Genomic DNA, 19424 nt, shown 5'->3' on the forward strand with positions numbered 1-19424 from the left:
CACACACACACACACACATTCTCTGACACGCTGCATGCTGAGTAGACAAATTCAAACATGCTATCACAGGAGAAAATATGCCCAAACAGCAAATCTAACCTTGTCCCGTGCTTTGAAAATACAATAAACAAACCTAACCGGCAAACAAACAAATAAATGAGACTGGTGGGATGATGTGCTGATCTCTAAACAAGGAGGAGGAGGCGGAGGGGCGGTGTGTGACACACACACACACACACAGAGGACTACATTTTACCTGAAAGACGATAAAAAACGTGCCATAAAGGGGATATTACCTCCAGATATTCTCTTTTAAAGCGTTTAAGCAGAATAACGGTTATCAAGGTAATTTGCATTCTCACAAATAATGTAATAACTGTACAGGTGGTGTTATAATTCTGTATTTATTGTGCTGAAGATTGTGTTTGAGTTTTTTATATCTTTTTTATGCTCAGTGGTGGTTTTCGCTTCTTATTTCTTGCCAGGAATTCACTTTAAGAGAATTTCCTTCATGTTATTTTACTTCCTGTTGACAGTGGGCTTCGAGGCGATTTACTGAGTCAACCTTTTAACGAGGGGTCGAGTTCCTGCTGAATCCCTCTAACCGCCACTATCACTTCCATTCATGTTTCACTTCCCCATCTGTGTGTGTGTGTGTGTGTGTGTGTGAGAGAGTGATTCAGCATTTTCTCTGAATCAACCAGTCATTATTTCTCAAACGTCTTCATATTTCTTCATAACAAATATTTGTTGATTTGTGGCTGTGGTTTGCAGATGGATATATATATATATATATACACACACGTGCGCACACACACACACACACACACACACACACACACACACGGTGCACATATGTTGTTGACCAGAGGAATCTGTGCAGTAATGCAGTGGAGAGGACTGTCCTCAGTGGCAGTGGAGGGTCAATCAGCAATCAATTATTCCCCTCAGCCTGGCCTGCAGCCATACCACAGACTCACTTCCTGCACCAACACACACACACACACACACACACACACACACACACACACACACACACACACACACACACACAATCACAATCATAGACACTGTACACTCACGTTGCTTAAGTCTCCACTATTTATTTCTAAAAACGCTCATATATTAGTATCTTACTATGCATACCAAGAGTCCACACAGTCCACTGTCAGACAAAACAATTCTCTCACTAGCTTCACTTGCTCTGCCCACGTAACCTGACGGGTGTGATGGTTTGTTATAGAGAACCATCTGAGAAGCCTTTATTAAAAACAGTTTGGAAAAGGGCAGGCACTTTCAAAAGATACTCGGCAGGTGATTGGATCAACCACCTGTCAATAAAACTCTTGCGGAAGGTCAATAGGGAAACGAGCAAAAACATATTTTCCGTCGAGAAAAGCCTTCAGCGCCGTTCTTTGCTCTTCTTTTCAATGAAGAAATACTCTCCTGCTTTGGCACTGAATGTTGACATTCAACGTAAACTAGAATTTGCCGAATTTTCCAATATGAACATAATTCCTAGGATATAGGGCTTTGTTTAGTTTATCATTATAGCTTCAACTGGAGACATTACAAACACAGCACTTTTAAACTTTCTGCAGAAAATGCTTCATCAGTGTGTTTGTCTCTAACAAGTTCAAGCCATACGGAACGATTCTATATAAGTTTATTCCACTACACTTTAAAGCACTCTCTGAACTCTCAGACCAATAACTACCCAGCCAGTGGTTTGCTCAGTGTCTCAGTCTGTCCTTTACTCTCACTATGAATACATAAACGTCACACTACATGAAGCCGGACCAGGTTTTAAACACAGTCTTGTCACATGTGACACAGGATCGGATTATCTCTCTGAGTGACTCCTCTTCAGTCCTGAGGGTGGATCTCTGTTTGCTCGGTGCCAAACGGACTCTCACAGCTGACATGGGAGAGTGCGAGCGCCACGCCGCCCGCTGTCATGCACCCTGTCACCCTCTGCACCCGCAAAATGCCGCGTGGGCACTCCTGGTGGCTACGACGGTGCAGCTGCAGAGCCGAAGTGACTGAGGTGTCACTGAGCCTGACACACACACCCGGGACCAGGACCCAGAGGCAGACACACACTGTCCGGCCTGATGCACATCTAAAAGGTAACTCCACCCACAGACAGAGGGACAGTATGTATGCGTGTGTATGTGTGTGTGTGTAATGCTTGTTAAGTGTTTGTCATGCAGGAGGACGTGCAGGCAGGACTCTAAAGGGGACAAGTTTCCTCTTCAGCAAGATACTCTTTCAGAACAAGGTTCTCATCTTTTTATGTATCAAACATTGTAGACATAACAAAGTGCAAATGATACTTTCCATGTCTGTAAAGCCACAAGGGTCCATGGGTTGTTACATTTAGTTTGTTAGGGACCAGAATAAATATCTATGTGCGCTCCACAATGGGTTACCATGTGATCGTCATCTGCATCTGTTTCAGAGTATGTCCAGCCCTTTAGTCATCTTTCTAAAGTTTTAGTTCACATAAAGTTTAGACTGAATTTAGGCCTTAAAAGGCCAAAAATAGATCATTTGTCATTGCCTTCAATGACCCTTTAACAAACCAACACTGGACTTTCACCCTGGAGATTGCTGTTCGCATGTGGAACCAAAAAGTAAACGTTGACTTTACGCTTGTTACGTAATGTTATGTTAGACAGTCTGCAAATGGCGGTTATTTTCTGAGAGTAGTTGTGTTGTCACGTTGTGATCTTGGGTTACGTTGTTACGTTACTGCGTTATTTTATTTTTTTGCCTAAACCTAACCAATCGTTTCACAACATCAACCACGTGTCATTCAACGTATCTTTGGTTTGTAGAAACATACAATGCCGACATCACCCCATTTCTTCCTTTGCGAGGACAAAGAGGACTAGACCGAGAATCTGAACTTCCGTTTCCTTTAACGTCATTATGAAGTCTGATATCATGCTTGTGTTTGCTTTTCACTGTTTGTGAGGGAGTTATTGCGTCCTGTCAACATAGTTATCAGCCGATACCTATTGCACTTGCACTCCAGGTTATTGGGAGCTAACGTTTGTCAAGCCTATCAATGACATGTCGATTTAAGTTATTTCTGTTATTTCTGCATCAACCCCATTCACGTGTGTCAACGTCTTTGTGACAACTTTGCTTTTGCCATTGTTGTATATCCTGCACATGGGAATGACGTTCTTTTATTAAATTCCTCCAACAAAGCTTTGATGTTTTCTTTCCAATCAGGGAAACTACCATCAACAAGCCCCTGACCTATTTGGACTGTTGAAATGAAATCTGAGATACGGATGGCAAATCAGAGGTCTGGATAAGACGGAACAAACACTACTTGCACCGGTCGCTGGTCACAAAAACGTAGACCTACTTTGTTTCAACCATCTGAACAAATGTCCAAAGCACCGTTTCTTTAGTGAGGACATGCCCCGCATTGGTAAAGTTCTACATGTGTTGCTGGAAGTTTGCTCGATGTAACTCCTAAAAGTTTCCCCTCAATTAAATGGTACAATAAGAGCATCACAGAGAGAGACAGAGAAAGCGAGTTTCTGACAGACTGTCGGAGTGACAGAAAGCGACGGTACAACGTCCTCTTTCTTCTGCGATCTAACTTAAACTGGGGTACACGCAAAGCTCCTGCCTTATAAAAGCATGTCCCCATTTAGCCTGTTTAATGCCGAGCACAGGAAGACAAAGACGAGGAGAAATAAACAGAATGAAGAAGTGTTTGTGGTGAAGGAGTGCAGACTCAGCGCTGCCGCCGGCGTGCGGAGGAGACAGAGACGGAGTGCTGAAACTGTCATGGCAGCCCTCGCTCGGTGACAGAGAGGTGCGAGGCGTCACAGACGAGACGACGAGGAGGAGGAAGAAGAAACGGGAGAGAAACTAAAGGGAGTTAGTGAAAGAGAGGAGCTACTTGTCTGACATGTTGCCTTTTCATTTAGAGGTATTTTTTTGTGGCGAGAGATGTTGGCAGTTTGGGGCCAGCGCTTGTATTCTTTGTGTCTCTAACTGATAATGTTCTCCACCTTCACTGCTGCCGTTGTTGTGGTAGTTGTTTCTTTCGTTACCGGCCTTATTGTTCTGTTTCGGTTTACTGTTTTTTCAGTTACATTCATTCGCTCCAGTGAACAAGTTAGTTCAGGTTCTTAGTCAGTTCTTTGGTCAAATAAATGGTAATAGATGCTCTGCCATCTTTTTTTTCCTTCATATTCTCCTTGAAATCTGAGAGCCAAACACTTCCCTTCGCTCCACATGTTCCCTCTAGATTGATCGAGGTATCTAGTTCGCACAGGGAGGCAATAACAACTTTAGTCATGTTCTCTGAAAAGTTTAAATACAAAGTCATTGTCTACGTATACAACATGTAGTGGGAGTAGGTGCGGGTAAACAAGCTGTGGCACAAAAAAAGATGCAACTCTTTTTAAGTTTTCCATGAATAATGTGTCGAGGAGATCCTGTACAACCTGCCGCCTGGTGAAATATAGCCGTATAAATGTTGTGGAAACAAGCTTATTATAGTTGACGAAACCATCACCACTCAAGTTCCATTTACTGTCTCACATGCCCGGACCATCATCAGTTATCATCAGTGGATTATGTTTGCTAAGTGGCCATGCATATGTGGACGCATTTCAACCAATGCTAGCCCATTTTAAAAAGATAATTCTTTTTTTGATCAAATCCACACCTCTCTGCTCCATGAAATCCTAACATTCAGCCATGTTTAGTTTATCAGACCACAACGAAGGGCACCTCACTTAATTTAACTATGCATTTTATTTGATTACAATGCAAAAAGTATGGATTCCAAGTTTGTTGATCAATAATCATATGCTAACTGAGAAAAATGTAGTCTGCTGGCAGAAATATGTCACAACACATCCACTCTGTGGACGATGGTCAACTCAAGACTAGTTCACTGTAGTGATGCTGCTGTTGCTTAAGAATGCACCGAACAGATTATACTGTATTGGCAATCATGTGGTGTGGAGTATAAATACTCGACAGGTTTTCACTACAAACTGAAATAGATAATATACCTGATAAACGCAGAGAGGCGGAAGTGATCAGAGAAACCTGACACATCTTGGTGCACTGTACACACTCGACCGCATCAGTTCCTCCCACAGAATGTCTTCATGTTGACTCAACCACCTGTAATTCTCGGTGGTGTCGATCAGCAATCGAGCATGGGGACATTCACACGCAATCAGCCCGATGAGCGGTTGGACAGACACCCCCCCCCCCTTCCCGCGCCCCCACTGCCAGCGGGTCTGGGTCAGATAGGCCCCCATGAATAAGTCATCCTCCACCATCCACTCACCTGCCCCTGTTTACGTGGATTAAATTTGCATGGCCTTTATTAACATTTAAGGACGGAGACCAAAAACATTCTCACCGTCTGAATAAAACACAAACCCCGAACTACATCTGTGTTTTTGTCTTAAATCATGGTTCTTGTTTGTTCGTCGAGTGTGAATGGATTGTTGACAGGTTAGGGTTGGAGGCAGAACGACAGTCTGGGGGTGGAGTTCAACTTAAAGAGTCGCGCTCTGTGGTAAGTATTTGGATAATTATTCAACTTTTATTTCAGACTCATGAGTCCATATAGCAACAAACACAAATACAACAACAACATATACAATACAATACAATACGAGGACACCGAGACACAGGTACAATCATTGCAGTTAAAAAGTCACTCGTGGTTAAAAACATACAGACATTTGTTCCAATGTTTCCAGAAACAAGAAGAATACCTTGTATCACTTTGTGTTGGCTCAGTTAAGGCTTTTATAATTACATTTTCTGAGTCACATAAACTTCAGTGTTTCCATTTACTTGAACACTTTCAGTTCATGGATTCTGCCAAAAGGAGAAGTGATCAATCACATTTACTCAAACAGAGGAAACCAGCAGTGACCCTGGGAACGCTCCAGTTTTTATCGACACCCAAAATATGCAGCTTGGCACCAAACGTCTGGAAACCTCCAAAGTTCTAGAACCTTGCCAACCTCTCTCTAAGCCACCCTTGTTTTGACCTTTGGTGATCATCCAGCTACTTTATGTGCTTAAATACACATTTCTGATTTCTGTTTGACGGCCGTGTCCATTTCACACGGTGATTGGCTCGGTGTGTGGAGGTGAGAGTTGCTCATTTCATTCTTCACACAACGATCAATGTCTGAATAAAGACTGTCCAGAGGTGTGTGCCTTCAACCCCATTGCGTAAACAATGTTTGCATCTCCCCCCTTTCAATGACGGCAGGCCTTTCACACCACTTTTGAGTGTGACCGTGTGGAACAGCTAAAGTCACTTTTGCCATCCGACGAGGCTGAACGACACGTTGTTTAAACGAGTTCTTTTGAAGGATACTTCAGTCTTTACCAGGCGGCAACCTCTGTGTCTGAAGAGTGAAGCCAATGCTGAAGTGCCTTAAACTTGCATTCTTTCTCAATGGCCATCAGGGGCCGACTCCTCTGGTTAAAAAATAAGTCCAATTGTATAGAAGTCTATGATAAAATGACCCTACTTCTCACTTGAAAACACAAGTTTATGGTCTCAATCGCTATTTTGAAGTCTTCTTCAATACAGCATGATGTTCATTTAGTAAATGACGGTCCCATTTAGATAAAATAGACCATAAAGCAGTTTGCTTTAGGGGATGGCTACCTTGTGATTGACAGGTTGCTACCATGGCGTTGTCCAGTCTGGGAATTGTCCCTGTTTTCGTCTTACAACTTCTATTCATGAGAGTTATTTTTAACCTTTTTGTTCGCCTACAAATGTCTTATTCAGCCTTAGTTTGTATTTAGCTCCACCCTCTGGTGTCACTTCTGGAAAACCAAGATGGCGACGGCCAATGACTATGGTCCACTCCTTATATGCACTCTATGGTCTTTAGAGATAAAATATGACACTTGATGTGTAGGTTGTTATGGAGGTGTAGGGTGGAGCGGTTACTGTGCAGGTGCGCTGGACTGTTGGACTAGGTCCCTTTAACGGTAAGTAAGATGTTGATGTTACCCTGTCTGCTAAAAATACAAGTTTATGTACAACTAGGTAACTATAGCAAATATACGAAGCCCCCATAATGCCGCCTGGATCCGTAAATGTTCACTGAGGACATACTTCTTTTTTATTCTTCCAAAATCCTTCTTCTGTTCCTTCATGACTGACTTCCTTGTTTATGCCCTTCTTTCTTTCACTTCTGTCTTCTGTATCTTTTTAAACATTTTTTATCCTTAACTTAACATTAACTTTTATTCAAATAGAAATTTGAAGGAGGCTTATTTACTTATAATTGCATACATGTGTGTTATTACCTCACCTTGTTGTCTTTTAAAAAGAAAAGATTTGAATACTTGGTCCACCACTGGATTCTGTTGACTTTGACCACAGAGCAGAAGGACGAGCCACATCTGCAGCCTGTCAGGTTGAGCTGGACTGAGGTTGAGGTTGAAATGTCACGTCTCTCATTAGTGAAATGTCCCACAGTCCGTCTCCAGCTCCCCTGAAAGATGGATCAGTGGTGCGTTTGGTTAAAACCTCAAGATTTGCGTCCGGCGTAGAGGGGAGGTGGAGATTCATCAAACCTGTCAGGAGGGCAGCGGTTGGGAATCCCCCCTGGAGAGGGAGTTCACCCTGCTCCTGATGAGACAGATTCATCTTCCACATCATGTCAGACCACCATGTTGGTAAGGAAAACCAGGAATGAGTGACAGCTGTGTGAAATCCACTGGAGGAATCTGTGGGAGAAGGTATTTTCTGCACATACAATGTCAGATGACTAACAGCTGGAGGCTTAGACGGTCCTGCAGCTCTCCTGGTTGAATCATCAGAACAAAAGATGAAGAACTGTGTTAGAAAATATCTGGTTCCTTGATAAAAAGTTCAAACTATAAGCCTGTAGACATAAAAGCTAAAGCAGAGAAGTCAACTACGACTTCCGTGGTGCAATTTTGTAATTAACAATCACTCAAAAAAGGTGTTTTGCTTCTTGTTATGTCACTTGGATGTTTAAGCTTAACTGTGCAGAATGATGTATGTGCAGAGTTTGATTAAAACATCACATGACCATCATTTCATGCTTGGGTCCTGTGAGAAAAACTAAACCAAGACAATGGAGCAAATCCACCTGCTAAAGAGGCCATAGTGACTAAATGCTTCAGCAAACCAAGGAAGTCAACCGTGTGATTATTTTTAATCCAGTCAATAGCATTGGTTTGCGATCATGAAACATTTTGAATTTGGCTTCTTATAGCAACAGCAGCTGAGGCTCATGGGTAAAATAGCCTCTAAGGTCATATGCAAACCAACATGGGAAACAATTTGATTTCTGAAAAAGAAATAATGAAAAAAACAACAACCTTTAGAATTTGAGGAATTTTAGAGGATATGATTCCATACAAAAATGTATAGAAATATGCTATTTATTTGTGCCATATATAGGTGATTTAGTCACACAATAATAGCACATTTCAACATATACTTAAAGCATACACAGTATATTTGTATGTGTGTGAGGGCGTGTCCCTTCTGCACTCTGACGGGTAATAATCTCTCTCAGTGGGGCTCAGATGGGGATGTTGCTGCACTGGTCTGATACTGCATGTCATAAGACCAGTTCTGATTAAATATTCATGAGGCATGCAGCGTGTGCGTGTGTGTGCGTGTGTACGTGTGTGTGTGTGTGTGTGTGTTGATGGGGTGGATGGGATGCGACAGGGGTGTCAGCACACTCAGTGGGAGGTCAACCTCAGGAGGGAGAAAGGGGAAAGGTGCTGAGTTACCAAGGAGATAGTTCTCACTCCAGCCGGGCAGAATGAAATACACACTGCATACACATTAATACTAGGAGCATGTATCCACAATGTTTTTTTAATTAATAACTTGTGTTTCAGGGAGTATCATAACACACATAAACCGCCACATGTTACCATGTTTAGAGGCACACTTCACACCATCATCCCAGCTCAGCTGTGCCCTCTGGGAAGGATTCTGCGTGCTAAGGTGTGGCCTTTGGACACCTGATGGCTTCTCCCTGATTCTAACGATATGCAGAAAAGTCACTGTACTGTAAGAGGCTACAACTTTAGGTTTGTCATGATGTCACACTTTTCCACCAAAAAGTGTGTAAGATATCAAAGATTTTTTATTGAGGCTTATTTTCCGAGAGTATACTCAGCGTTTCCAAGTGGTATTAGTGATATTATTGTTGCCGGCGCCGTCACATAGACAACCGGATCACTTTCCGTTTTTACTAAGAGCCCAGCAACTACCAACAACACAGGACACACTGCATTTTGTTTTCCAGTTACTTTGGTTTTTCCACTGTCTGGCAGCGATGTTCTCGCAATGGTTGCTGCACTTTCTTTGAGCCATAAATCAAGCCTTCATTTCCTGGGATATTGTGTCCGGTGGCAGACAGAATTGCATAGTTAAAGCGAGGCTTATAGGGAACCTGTCCAAATGCAGATGGTGTTATTATTCTATAGCCATTACACTGTGCAATTAAAATGTACCTCATAACGATAAGTTAAAGCAAAAAAACTTCACTTGTGTATATTTTCAGAAAGAGTACTAAAGTTGAAAACAAATTGAAACCACTTTTTAACGAGTTCAAAATTGTTGGAAATACAGTATATACTTTCATGGCCGTGCATTTATTATGCAGTTAGGCTAGCATCGCATAAAGACTGAGTGTATGGAAAGTCTGTCTCTGTCCGAAAAAAGGGCCATGCTAGCAGTGAGAGTCTCCCTGGTGCTTTATTATATGCTACTTACAATGGCAATGCTAACATGCAGACCATTAGCAAATAATGTTTACCATGATTACTTATTTCATCATGTTAGCAAAGTAACATTAGCTCTTTAGTACTAAACACTTGTAAAGCTGAAGCTGATGGAAATCTCATGAGCGTAGCAGGAATTTGGTCAAAAACCGAAGTAAGTCAAAGGTTGACCTGATTAGAGGAAAAGTCAGAGGATCACCAGAGTCAGTATGGTTCATCCTCTGGAGACTGTAACTACGTTACCGCGTTGGCCGCCTGAACTCTGGATGTATACCCTGACGAGTGTCCCCTGCAGTGAGTCCCCTCCAGCATGTTGTCATGCAAGCCTGGGTGTCCTGTGACCTTAGATGCTGCCCATGATTAGGTTTTATGAGGACTAATGAATGCTTATGCATTCTCTGACCAGCTCTGATTAATATTGATGAGATCCTGGGATTGCTGACATGCACCTTTCCACAAAGGCTTGATTATGACCCGTGCATGTTAACACATTAGTCGGCTTGAAGAGGGACGAGAGGGGGCGGCGAGGAGGTGCTTCTCAGCCCGAACATCATTGCAACACTGTATTATAAGTCATGGTAATGTCAAAGTGAAAGTGGTCATCTGCAGTAGGAGTGAAGTAGCAGGTAAATGAAGCCGAGATTTACTACATTAACATTTTCACTGAAATGTGAAATGCTCAACGCAGTCGCAAGAAAACATGTTGTCGTTGTTTGTTGTCGTTGTATGATAGGAACCATATGCATAAGCCATCATGCTTGCAGAAACACAGAATGTCACATGGTTACGGTTGTGAAATGATTGATTAGGTTTAGGAAACAAAACTCCAAAAAGATCACATTTTGTGTTGAAATACTAATGTAACAATGCAACGGTGCTCATCGTTAGTAGTGTAAACTCAATGTTTACTTTTGGCTTCCCAGGGGGACCCAAAACAAGTGTGTTGGAAAACTGATAAGTTTGACAATGTGACATTGAAGCAGAGGTCCTCACTTGTCATTTTTTTCAAGTCCAAGTCTCAAGTCTCTTCTGGTTGCAATGACAGTTCTGTCATCTGCTGCATGCCATCCGATCTGCGCAGCACACTTCATAGCTGTATCTAAGGAATTCAAAGCATGTGCTGTATCATCATCACTCCTTTTATCTGTTGGCAAACAGTATCAGTATTTTAACTTTGACAATACCTTGAAAAATATCAATATTTGTATCAAATGTAATATTTCCGATACCATTGAATCAAAGATTTGTAAGTGTGGGAGCTAAATTTGTTATTTTGCTATCCTGGAAACTGTTTCTAAAATAGAAATTTGTATTAGAACCCACCCAACCTCAGTGGTCAGTTTAATTTTGAATCATTGCAAATGACAATTGTTGCCTATGGGGTCGTAAAGGCCACATCAAAATCAATTTAAACTCATTTGCTCTTTTTAAAAAAGCCTAAATCTGTGTATTTTGGGGTCAAAACTGAAAATTATGAGCCTCAACTTAAAGTTAATCTTAAGAAATACATGTGTGCTTGGCAATAAGTGGAAAATGCATGAACGACCTCAAAGCCGACTTATTCAGGTGAGTTAGCTGGCATTCATTCACCTGGTCTGAGCCCCGCCTTGAATAATTCAAGAGAATGGAGGTTAGAAATGGACTGTCCCCATTAGAGCCACCTGTCCATCACCGAGCTGTCACACAGCATTCTCATATATTTACTCTGCATCACAGTTCAATCCACTGACTGTATCTATTAATTAGTAGCTCTCCCGTTGACTGAAGGTAACAGCATTAAAATCTATCTGTTCTACCTGCAAACACAGAACGAACACTCACAATGTTACAATCTGTGTCCAGCTGTTTGTGACTCACGTGTTTTACAAAGAGACCAAACCAAAGAGAAACTGGGAGCTTAAGAAAGAGAGGGAGAGGAACGTAAAGGTGGAATGACAGGTGCGGAAAAGGAAGGCCTGAATAATTCAGTGAGTGGTCTGGCAAGATTTCATCTCTCTGTTGATCACTCTGTTCATATTTCCTGCTCCTGCTGCTTTTAACTTCCCTCTTCATCCTCCTGTGTTCAACCTGGCCCCTGATTTTCATTTAGTTCACTGGTTTTATTCACATTTTAAACACCAGCATCAGTTCATTTGTACTATTTTCCATAATCTTGTTGTGTTCTGGCCTGTCATTTCTTAGTTTTGCCTTTAAGGTTCTTTCTTAGGCGAAATTCCGAAAACAGCCAAAACATGATTATGCCTTTTAAAGGTAAAGCAATATAAAGGGTAGACCATAGAAATAGAATGGGTGTAGAATGGACATTCCCATTCAAATCAACGTAGCACGATGGTCAGAGCGGAGACCATTTTCACTCGTACTGTTGCCATTGCGGCCGTTGTTGCGGGCTTTTTACCATATAGAACTAAACTGACTTACGGAAAGACTTCCTGAGGTTTTCAGTAACGTCTAAAACGAACAGCGGAGCAGGTATGTTACGAAGTGAAGAGAGCGAGAGCAAATGGGTAAAATATAACAACTTAATGCGAAATCCACACACTCTTGTCACACCGTAGGAAAGCACATTGCTTTCGCTAGATGAGTGAACATTTAGTTTGGCTCATTTCCTGTAACCGGTGTAGCATTAAAGCATGGTGGAAATAGCAAGACATGTTCTGGAAGCAAAATAGCCCAAAATGTCAAAATTGATCAGTGCCCTGCAGTGTCTCGCCTAAAGAAACTATTATAGCACTTAAGGAACCTTGAATGTATTTGGTGTGTACTTTAACTGTCCATCAGCTAAAGGAACAAGACTTATTTCACTTTGTCTTTTTGTTTACCTTTCATAAACAAGATCATTTAGTTATTTATTGACTGATAGATTTTGTCACTCAGTATTTCAGCTTGACTATTATTATTATTTTTTGACGTTACGAACAGCAGTTTGACAAAATAATCTCGAATCTCTTTTCGGGGAGCAAGGAATAATCCTGATTGATGATTTAGGACCTGGACTGATGTCACTACCACAAGAAGTTCACGTGTTAACAAATCCTCAAACTCTAACACGGGGTGCAGTTGAAAGCTAAAAGATAGTAATTGGACTAATATTACTTTGCCCAATTTTTATATAGTTTTGGTTTACATGTGTTCATCTTTGTTTAACTATTTCATTTGGTCTTCATTGACATTCAAGCTGTATTGTCACTGTTGGGTGCATGGGGTAAAGCAAAGATCTTAAGTTTCACTCCCACTAGTGGTGCCTCCAGTTTGGTCGTGTGTGTCAACGGACACGATTGTCCGTGTTATTGGGTGGGAAGCCAGTCAGGTATCATGTCCTAGTCACTCCAGTAGTGAATCCTTCTGGTTAAGTGTGACATCTGTAGAGTGGGCAACTGGGGATTAGAAGGAGACAAAAGTGGGTTAAACAGAGACAAAGATACATTCTTAATATGGGATATATCTATCATCACAATGAGAGCTAAAGCACCGTTGTCTCAGTAATAACCTCGACTGTGTCCCAGTTTCAGTTTCCCTTGTTTACAGAAAAACTTTTTTTTTTGCAAAGAGACTTCAAATGGCTCAACACTCGGAACATGAGCGCATGTAAATCTGCAAAAAGGTTTTACAGCAAACTGTCCTTTACTCCTTTTTATCTACTTTATTCTGGTTTACTTTAATTTTTCTGTCTTCTACTTTCTGATCTGTTTCGTTCTCCCTCCGTCCTCCACCTTGTCTTTCCTCTTATCACGTCTTTCTCCTGTGTGTTTAATGCCTGCTGACTGTGCATTTCCTCATCAGAGTTGATACTCTACGCACACACAAGGCTATCTCACACACACACACACACACACACACACACACACACACACACACACAACATCTGTGTTCAGTCTCTGTGGACTCTGAGTCACAGCACAATAAGCATCATGGGAAATAAACTCTTAATTGGAGACAGGTAGGGAGAAACTGCCCATGACACCGCTGCCCTTTAAATATTGTGCTTGTTTATAAAACCAGCAAATGTATATGTAGCCTATAGGAAAATGTACGTGTGATTGAGAAATATAAAGCTCGTAGTGGGACAACACGGAATAACAAATGTGAATAAAGATAGTCAAGGAGAAAGAACAGAGAAATAAACAGTAAACACACATAAGAGAAGTAAGGACTTTGAATCTTAATACTAACATATTTTGCCCCGTGGTACTTCTTGTACTTATTTAATCCAATATATCTTCATTTGTTTTTGTTTTTCATCACATTGAAGTTTCTTCCTCTCTTTGTTGGACAATATGTTTTATCCGAATCTTAAGGGCAGCAGCTTCTGGGCCAAGTCAGCCCAGGGCCAACCCACCATAACCTAGTGCTCTTCGAGGCCCCGAGGCCTGGCAGGATTCATCAAAGGGTCACCTAAACCCTCACCATCCTTCCGATTTACTCCGACTCCAACCTTATTGATGTTTGTCACTGTCTTCAGCACCAAAGACTGATATCAGAGATGCCACCAAAACCACAGGGCTACACTACCGAAAATAGTGACCTGCATGTTATTCCTCTGTCAACCATATCTGCTGCTGATTTCACCAACCTCACCACCAATTATCAGGTCAGATTTCAGGTCAGACAGTCGGATCGCTTGTGTTGCTAACTCTGTTTGACTTCTAATGTGATGTCACTGTGTCCCCAGATTGTATCTAGCACTTTGGTTAGTACAACAGTGTTATTACCTAAATATTAAATACATCACCCAAGTTGTAACGGAAAATATTCTTCAATATATTTGCAGAAATAGCAGCGTACCAGTTTGCCATGGCATGCCCCTTTTAAGGTGATAAGGTGTTGATTCCTGGAAGGTGGCTGGATGAATGAACTTACAGCGGGAATAGAGGTAAGACAGGGTGATAGTTTCTGAATAAACATGCTGTTTGGGTTAACCGCGCAGTTTTAGTCATCTGCATCCATATATTTATTAAATATTGGACCAGATAGTCCGTCCTTACTGGCCCCCACATTCTCAAAGTAAAATGAGAAGAACAAGTTTGACCCGGCAGCTTGTCTCTTCTGTCTGTTTGCAAAAAAATCCAGATTTTGCCCTGATGTGTAAAGTCAGTCCAGCCCGCAGCTAAAACACACACCGAGGCGACGTGTACATGAAGGAGCTGAGCGAGAGTGTAAATGTGAGCACTTATGTCAGTGTAAACTTTGAAGAAATGGAGGAGAGTTTCAAGTTCAGCAATGCCCTCGGAGCTCGGTATCTAAACTGGACAGACCTTGTGTCAGCGGGTTGGTTTAAGAGAACACACGCGCATTCACACCAGCGACATGAACGCCCACACACACACACACACACATACACACAGAGTGGCTGAGCAAACAACATCACCAGCACATAAACAGGTGTAATCAAACGGGCAAAGTGCTGAAGAGGGTGGAATCTGTGACGTGCATGATTAAAGGACCCTTTGAGCAACGAAAAAGCAGACGCTGAAAACCAGAGAAGAAGAAGAACAGAGAAGAAGAGAGATGAAGAAAAGGCCTTGGCCGGAGGCTTGTTAGTTTGTGTCTCTAACAGCAGTTTGTTTGAACCTCTGCGTGGCCTGTTTTCTTATTGACAGCTTCTCCTTCATCACCCTGCCAGGCTACGGGGCCACAGGGGGGTGGGCAGGGAGCTCCCGGGCGGGGGGGGCAGCCCAACACACACAACCCCCCTCAATGGTGGACGCTTCAGCTAAAGCGCTGATGGTTAGCTAGCGCAGCTCCCTTTGTGCTGAAGCCCGAGCTTTAAAATGCTGCGTCTGCCTCTGACACACAAGTACGTCCACACACACACACACACACACACACACACCTCAGCAAAAACCCACACCCTGGCCGTCTATACACACCCGTCACCTGGCGCTGGGAAATGAGCGAGCAAAGTGTGGACGACACACACATGCGTGAGCTAATACATGTGCAGCCGCAGACGGCGCTGTGTGACATCACCTGGGCCCAGAGTGGCCTCCCTCCATATGCACCGTCCTGATTACACAAACACACACACACACACACACACACACAGCTTACCTCTGGTCGTGTACGCAGAGGACGCCACCTATCCCACCAGCACTGATGCGGTCATCAGTCGGGTCATTAATTGTGGCGTCCCTCAGGGGGGCAGCACACCGAGGCAGGATTGGGGAAGGTGTGTGTGTGTGCGTGTGCGTGTGTATGTGTGTGTTTGTTGTTGTGCTTGTGTCTTTGTGAGGACCATTTTGAGTTTTGGACCTTAAGTGAGGACATTTGGAAGTCAAGGGCATTTTTGCAAAGTGAGACATTTTTGGAAGTTCAGTAGCGAAAGTCCACATTTTTAAGGAAAGATGTGGACATTTATGCAAAGTGAGGACATGTTTGGAAGTTTGAAACATGGACACATTTTGGGGATTTGCTTTTGTTTGGAAAAGAGGAAGTTGTTCCCGAAAGTGAAGACCTATTTGAAAAGTTGGAACATTTTCAGTAAATGAAGACATGTCGTGTCTTTTTGGAAAACGGCATCATTTTCTGAAAGTGAACATGTTTGTGAAAGTGAGTACATTTTGCAAAGAGAGGACAATTCGTCTGGTCTTCACCTTTTCAAAATGCCAGTTGAGGGTTCACACTTGGTTTTAGGGTTAAGGTTAGAATAAATTCAACTTTAGGGATTAGGGATTAGGAGATGCATTATGTCAACGGGGGTCCTCAAAAGTGTAGAGGAACAAAATTATTTGTGTGTGCGCATATGCGTGTGTGTGTGTTTGTGAGGGGGCCATTGATGTCTGCCCCAAGCCGATGCTGCATCTGGCGTGGGACAGACAAATTGCTGGCGAAGCATTTTAGCATGCTGCTGCTTACATTGTGTGTACTGTACGTACAGTAGGAACATGCATGTTGTGGAGTGTTTGAGCTTGTGCGCTCTTTAATAATAGCATAATAATAACATTTATTTAGAACACTTTTACAAGAAGAATTTGCAAAAGTTACAAAATATCAAAATAAAAGGAAAAACTGTTAATGAAAGACAAATAAAAGTAGTAAACATTTTAGTGTGTAGTTTATATACACAGCATATGAGTTGGTACATATATATATATATATATATATATATATATATATATATATATATATATATTCATCTCTGCTGGTCTCTCTCTCTCTCAAAGCTTCTATCTCCTCTTTCTCTGAATGTTTGTGTGTCTGTTTTAGTGAGTGTGACAATGCAATAGTGCGCATGTGTTGTGCTGTAAATCCCCTCTGTTTGTCTGGTTTCCCCCTCATTAGTGAGAGAGAGTTAACGTTAGCACAAGTGTCCTGCGCTGGACCGTGAGATTAGTAATTAACGCCGAGTCTAACGAAGGGAGAAAAAACAACACCTCGACAAAGTGCGACCATCAAGCAGCCAGACCTGCTGACGGCGACAAACCGATCCACTGACACTTCCAAACTCTGCCTGGGGTGCACACTCACATGGTGAGTATGTGTGTTTATTTAGGATGTTTTTATCCAGTTTATGGTGAGCTATGGAGGGGGAATAAAAGCTGATACAAAGAAGGCAGAAATAACAATCTCCCTCTGTAGCTCTCTATTTCCTTCTCCAAATTTCTTTTTTTTTAAATTTCAAATTCAATCACTATATCAGCTTTTCGGTCACTCATTCGCTCCTGTCTGTCAATCTCCCCCCCCCCCCCCCCCCCCCCCCCCCCCCCCGGACCAGTCGGCCTCTCCCAACCCTTCACCGTCTGGCTTATAGAAATCCCAGAAATCCAAGCGGATGGAAGTTCCCCGTGGTTAATGATGTCACAGGCTGATCCATTCCTGTGTCCGCTACGCTCCCGCACAAATCCCCCACAATTCCCATATGTGCTCCATGATAAGTCCCATCATGCCTTTCTGCTGACCCTCCTCGGCCCCCTGATTCATTTCTGCCTGTCTCCTCCAGAGCCTGGATTTGGGTGGACTGGGGGCAGGTTTGGAAGGGTTAATAGGAAGCTAAGAGGTAGGAAACGATCGAAGGAGGAGGAGAAAGGAGGCGTTTAGCTCACCTTGGAGAACAAGAAGTGTTCAATAGAGGCATCAAAGGGAACAGGAGATGTCCTCCATTCTACACAAAGCTGGAAATCCTTTTATTTGCCCAGTGGGGATGTAATGGGAGGAGAAGGAGGCTTGGATCCGGGAACCTTATCTTGGTTATGTTTTATTTTTATACTCCTATTCATTTCAATTTTTGATGTCAGCTATTTATTTCAATCTGCTTTTCATTTTCATTTTTCTCCACCAATGTGAAGCATGTTTTTTAATGGGGATGAATGAGATAAGAAAGTTGTTAAACTGATTCCCGTCCCGTAGTTTATGCCACCGCCACAGAAAGTACTGCACTTCTTTCTCATTGGCTGGCAGGTTTTTGTTCAAATCCAATAATAACGTGTGTTTACTGCACATAACCATCATTACCACCGTCTGCATTAGTTTTAATAATTCTTATCTAATTTTACTTCAGTGAAATGTTCAAAAAAAATTTCATTTTGACTCAAGTAAAGGATTTCAGCACTTCTTCCACTGGTGAAATTCGAATAATTTCTTGTACTTCTACCTTTGTGAGGACCTACTTGAGTTTTAGACATTGTGAGAACAGTTTTGGAATCTCTGGTTGTCATTTGTTCAAAGGGCTGTATGAGGGTTAAGTCTTGGTTTTAGTGTTACAGTTAGCCATGCAGTTGAGATGGTTAATGTCGGGGTTGAGGAAAGCATGATGTCAAAGAGAGTACAAATGTGTGCATGAACAGTGTGAGTGTGTTTTTGTGCTTGTTTGTGTGAGCCACTGAGTAACTCGCTCAGCCTCTACCTGCCATGTTGTTGTAGGACTGAGAGACTGAGAGAGGTGTGTCTGTGAATAATTGATAATAAGTAGATTTCAATAGGCTGAACACGTCCCTCCTGATGAGCGACCTGTCAATCAGCGGGACCCCCCTGTCATTGGGCCGGAGGGGAGGGTGCTGATGGTCCATACGTAGAGGGAATGGATGGAGAGGGACAAAGGAGAGAAGACGCAAGCGGGATATGGGAAGTGAGGTTTGGGGCTTAATAGAAATCAGCCCCCCCCCCCCTCCTCGCTCCTCCACTTCCTCATGTCACCTGAGGAAACTCATGCGTAGCTTTTCTCCTCAGACCTCAGGGACGTCAAACCCAAAACACGTCTGGAGCGGAACACTGTGAACCCGGGCCGTGACGAGGAGCTGAATTAGAGGAGGAAAGTGGCTAAAAAGCTCTGAGGAAGTTGCTGACGGAGGCGGTTGTGTGGATCAACTCTCTCAGGTGTCTGCCAGCTTCACTACGTTCCTTCCAGGCCTTCCCAACTCTGTAAACTGTGTGTGTGTGTGTGTGTGTGTGTGTGTGTGTGTGTGTGTGTGTGTGCGCGCAGATAGCAGGGCGAGGTTGGTGATGTCTGCAGCGACCGGCCGTCTCTCGGACCAAATGGGCCTCAGCTGTCAGCTGTGGTAGAGCTAAACTGAGTTTAGGGGAGATTAACACAGAATGACATCCTGTTTGCTTCAGTCTAATCCTAATCAAATCTTATGGCTCTGCATGTGGGGAAATGTTGCTCTCACATTGCCTCCCCG

This window comes from Pholis gunnellus, assembly GCF_910591455.1.
Source record: "Pholis gunnellus genome assembly, chromosome: 4".
NCBI lineage: Eukaryota > Metazoa > Chordata > Actinopteri > Perciformes > Pholidae > Pholis > Pholis gunnellus.